Source organism: Coenobita brevimanus, chromosome 21 (assembly GCF_032717465.1).
Source record: "Coenobita brevimanus isolate Jiangsu-jjx chromosome 21, ASM3271746v2, whole genome shotgun sequence".
Classification (NCBI taxonomy): domain Eukaryota; kingdom Metazoa; phylum Arthropoda; class Malacostraca; order Decapoda; family Coenobitidae; genus Coenobita; species Coenobita brevimanus.
This window is the reverse complement of record NC_136974.1, coordinates 16760213-16765718: the sequence shown is the minus strand read 5'-3', so window position 1 is coordinate 16765718 and position 5506 is coordinate 16760213. Positions and strand designations below refer to the sequence as shown.

The following is a 5506-nucleotide window of genomic DNA, read 5'->3' as shown; positions in this document are numbered from 1 at the left end:
ACTCTCTGCATCTCTTCTGGCCCATCACAAATCAAAACTATATCATCTGCATAATCTAAATCCAAAAGTTTCCTGTTCTCTCCCCAAAGTGTACCTGCACCGGTTTCTATTCCAACACGTTTCATAATGTAATCAATGACCAATATAAATAGTAAAGGCGATAGAACACCACCTTGAATTACTCCGGACTTGACTTCAAACGAATCACTCAGACAACCATCAACCATCACTTTACAAAATGTGTCCTCATGCATGTTCATAATGACCCTCACAAACTCCTCTGGTATTCCATAATGTCTCATGATCTTCCCCATAGACTCTCTCGAAACACTATCAAAAGCCTTTTCAAAATCAACAAAATGGTGGAAATATCTGCTATAATCTCCCCTAGACCTGAGCCTGAGTTTGTTTGCCTAAGTAGGTCTACAATTTTGTGTAATTCTGGGATTATACCTCCAAGAAAATTCTTGCCCTCGGAGAATTTCCTAAGGAATTCTGTCTTAGACTGCTCAGATGTTGAAGCTTTCAACAGCTTGTTCGACCGTAACAGATTGCCCGCTGAGCATCGTTCTTCGTTTATTCTACCTGAAAAAACAGCTATTTTTCCTTTCTCATCTGTAATGTGTCTCCTAATGAAATACTGCTGACATTGTTCAATAAGTGTGTTTATGTCAATCATATCTTTTTCCGTACCAGAGAATTTTGGTAGTTCATTGTCTTCATCTCAAACATACACTATACACTGGAAATGGAGTATTACTGAGATTTTGTGGAGAAGGTACTGCACTAGTACTTGCTTCATCTACATTAGCCATCTTTACAGTGTTTTTCTTGCAATCGTCATTTACAGTCATTTATATGTTTTCCCTGATCTTAATATTCTGTGGTCTAAGTTATAGTAACCTGGAAGTAAATTTTTATAAAGTTCACTATCTAAATCTGAAATTTCTGACCAAGTGCCATCATCATTTACTTCGGAGTAAATTGCATCTGTTTGCTGTTCTTTATCTAGTGTGAGTTTGGTTTCCTGAGTTTGGTTTTCCGCTTGTTCTTGTGTTTCTGATGGTGTTTCGGAAATTATATTTTGTTGATCGACGTAGTTTATCGTTGATATTGTTTCTCGTAATCGTGGAGTTGTGGTTTAGGAGCGATTAGGGACGAAGTTAAGCTGCATTGATGCGACGCCGGCTCTCGCTGTCTGCTTTGCTTGTTTGTTTTTTGTTTGATTGTGTGAAGTCGCCAAATAGACTGCTGTGCCTGAGACGTTATTTAGCTTCGTTTACAGCTCGCGACCACTCTCAGTGAACGTAGTGAGGTAGATATCGTAGTTTACCGTTGTAGCGATTGTGTAAACTCATAAGGCGTAGTTTGTCGTAGTTTACTCGTAAGTAGTAGCTTGATTGTGGTTCGTTTTCGCTGCTCGCCACGTCTCGAGTGGCGCAGTTTATCGTAGGTGGTTCGTTATTACCGCTATTCACCAGTCTCGATGGCGTAGTTTATCGTACTTGGTTCGTTATTACCGCCTGCCACCATCTCGATAGCATGGTCTTACGTACTTGTAGGGAGATAGGGCAATCGATTATGGATCGTTACGCTCAGCCTGAATAAGTAGTGAGACGTAGTGTCAGCGAGGTGAGTTACAACACTCTTGGGTTACTACGTTTATTGAACACAGTTATAAAAAGTGACTTCAGTTTAGCAGAGCGTGACTCTAACGTCGAACCTTCTCTCTAGCCCTACTCTCTCCTTTCTCTCTCTGAAGGGAATCTCTTCGACATTATATACAGTGTGGGGAGGATGTGTATGTCTGGCAAATTTCCTATCACGTAAACTAACTGGCTAGGGCTGGTTACTCCACGTGTTTGAATACGTCATGAAATTCTTGTTCGTCTGGACTATGAGGAAGTTTGAAATACATCGTATGGTTAAGGATTCTTGATGGTCTGGGACAACAAAGGTTTTGGATATACATTACTTGGATTTACATTCCTGGTTTGTCTAGGTAAGAGGATGTGTTCTGTGACTCTTCCTGGAGAAACATAACTACCTATTTTACGTATTGTTACCTATAGCTATATACTTACATACAGTACTGTGTTATAGTATGCCTACATATATATATATATATATATATATATATATATATATATATATATATATATATAGAGAGAGAGAGAGAGAGAGAGAGAGAGAGAGAGAGAGAGAGAGAGAGAGAGAGAGAGATACACAAAGCTTCGTGGGATTGCACACACACCCACAGACACACACACACACACACACACACACACACACACACACACACACACACACACACACCCACATACACACACAGAGAAGCAGTCACTCACACACACACACACACACACACACACACACACACACACACAAATGACATGAGGAATGGAAAATTCAGGCACACAGAGAAGCATTTACACACACACACACACACACACACACACACACACACACACACACACACACGCGCACAGTCCTTCATGTATGCAACAGGTCAACTCAGGAACTGTCTTCCTCTGCAGTTTTTACTGCCTATGAACTCCAGTTTTTTAAATGCAATGTGTCCAGGCATCTCGAAACGAATGAAGCTTGAATTTGACCCTCCATTGTCTTTTTTTTTTTTTTTTTGGGGGGGGAACAATCTTGCGGGCTTTTAGCCTTTGGTTCCTTCTTCCTTGCTTTAAAAAAAACATGCACATACACACACATACAAACTCGCATACAAATTCACACACAGATAGTCATGGCGAAGAATTAATACTTCATGTCTCATATTTGGTGACAGAGGCAAATAGAAGAATCTAAACTAATGAGAGGCAGGAAGAGGGAGAGGGTATTAAAACCAGGCTTGAGAGAGAGAGAGTAGATAAAAATACGTCCCGGTAACAGCAAATTATCTACATTAAGTACTAGCTGATGTCAGCATTGTAGTTTCAATACTTAACCGAGTTGGAAAGAAAATGAAAACTTTATGAGTAATGAATGAAAAGCACTCGAGAACCGAATGATAATTGCCCGCCAGAATATGATGTTGACCGAGTCCAAGCTTTAGGCCACATCTTGTTACCCTGAAAGTTTCATGTTGATAGCTCAAGCTGTTCATGAGATATAATGGTGCTAAAGGCGGGCGATAAAAACTAGTTGATATTTGTCAGCCATTTTGGTGACCTTGACCTTGACCGCGAGTGCCCATTTTCGAACTCGTCCAAGATTTAGGCCATATATTGAAACTCAGCAGGTTTCAAGCTGATAGCTCAAGCCGTTCATGAGATAAAATGGTGCTAAATGCGGGCGATAACAAGTACTTGAAACTGGCAGCCATTTTGGTGACCTTGACCTTGACCCCGAGTGCCCATTTTCAAACTCGGCCAAGATTTTGGCCATACCTTGATACCTTGAAGGTTTCATGTTGATAGTTCAAGCCGTTCATGAGATAATAGGAACACACACACACACACACACACACACACACACACACACACACACACACACACACACACACACACACACACACACACACACACACAGAGGCAGGCAAAAACATTACTGCTCCGCCTTCTAAAGGCTGACGATAATAAATCAGCGTTTGCCTAAGCAGGCAGGGAGACACATACACTGACAGACAGATACACTAGTAGGCAAATACACCAACTGGCAGACGGGCGGGTGCAACTGAAAAAACAGCAGGAGGGAGATGCTTTCATTTTTTTTTAAACCTTTCCACGGATGCTAATACAATCCATGTGGATCAGACAAGTGCTAGATAACTGCCACATCTAATAAAAATTATTTATGACCTTTAATTCCCTTCATTGCTAGATATCAGCGTCTGGATGTTACAGTATTATGCTGATAATAAGAAAGGCATCATTAGAAGTCATTAATGGAGATAGTTTATAAGCCCTTCACTGCAAGGAATGTCTCAATCGAAATAAAAGCTTATAGAAAATATTTCCTTTTACAATTGTAACTTTGTGCACAGGGCCATACCACGTTGAGTACACCACTTCCCGTCCGATCAGCGAAGTTAAGCAACGTTGGGTCTGGTTAGTACTTGGATTGGTGACCGCCTGGGAACACCAGATGCTGTTGGCATAACGTTCTCCCTACGTAGTCAAGTGGGGTTGGTGGAGGATTAGTGCCCCTCCCTGTAAAACAATTAACTCTAAGCCCTTGGCCACCCCGTTTGGGATACATGGCGTCTGGCAATGAATGAATGAATTGTGACTTTGATATATTATCCATGATTATGTTCAGACGTGACCTAAGTAGGGTTAGTTACTACCGTACTTCAAAGAAGGTTTCTAGGTCAAAGTTTTCAAAGGTTAAAGACAAAGCAGGCAGGGAGACACATACACTGACAGACAGATACACTAGTAGGCAAATAGGTTACACCAACTGGCAGACGGGTGGGTGCAACCCAAAATATTACCTTCCCTCTATGGCGATTGCAATATTACATCGTAGTGAAAAAGTTAATCCGATATATGACTGTTTGGAGATATATGGAAGGACCACAGGAGGGAATGAGCAATGCCAGAGTTACTGGTCAGACTTTCAGTGTTTTCTGTTGCCTCTATAAAGCTAGTCTGCCTTCTGCTATGCCATGGTTTATTGTATCCAACGCTGCCTGTTAAAAGGGGAGGTGGGAGGTGACGGGCGGTGTATTGTCCGGTGAAATGGGCTGTTTGTTGGCCCATAACACTGCCTGATTGGCTTCGTACGGGTAAGCTACTATCCACTGTTTATTTCAGTGTGTGTGTGTGTGTGTGTGTGTGTGTGTGTGTGTGTGTGTGTGTGTGTGTGTGTGTGTGTGTGTGTGTGTGTGTGTGTGTGAGAGAGAGAGAGAGAGAGTTAATGGCCTATCATATTATTTTTTTCAATTAAAGAACGGAGGGAAAACAAATGAATTAAAAAAATAATCTATGCACCAGATTACAGGTGTCTTCCATTCATAAAAAGTCTGTAACTTTTAGATTTAAACAGCTGTAAGTTGAAGTTCGGGGGAAACAGCTATGGGGAAGCGAATTTCAAAGAGATGAAGTTCAGGGAATATAAAAACTCCGATAGGAAGAAGCTCTGCAATATGGCTGTGTGACATTCCAGTCATGAGCGCTACCAGATGCCCTTGTAGCGCGGGGGAAGGCATGAATAGGTGGCTCAATGGGTGCAAGTTCGTCTGAGCACTTGCCATAAAAGTATCTGTTAAATAATGCAAGGGAGGCAACATTCCTTCTTACCTTTAGGGAAGGTAGTTTATTTGTTATAGTTGGGTTATCAATAATTCTAACAGCTTTGTTCTGAATTTTGTATAGTTGCGTTAATGCAACCTCTCCACATTGATTCCACAAGGATGAGCAACATTCCAGGTGAAAGCGAATATAATTTACAAATTATATCTTACTGGAAGACATATGTAAAATATTCACGGAAGAGATAAGCGCAGCGTGTGAGGCGGTTTGTGGAGTGAGGAGGAGATGCAAGGGTGTGC

At 41.3% G+C, this 5506-nt stretch overlaps 1 pseudogene; it reads left to right on the top strand.

Annotated features, from left to right (window-relative positions):
* The first annotated feature begins 3991 nt into the window (after positions 1–3991).
* LOC145392317 (5S ribosomal RNA) lies at positions 3992–4110 on the top strand (annotated as a pseudogene).
* Positions 4111–5506: the final 1396 nt, after the last annotated feature.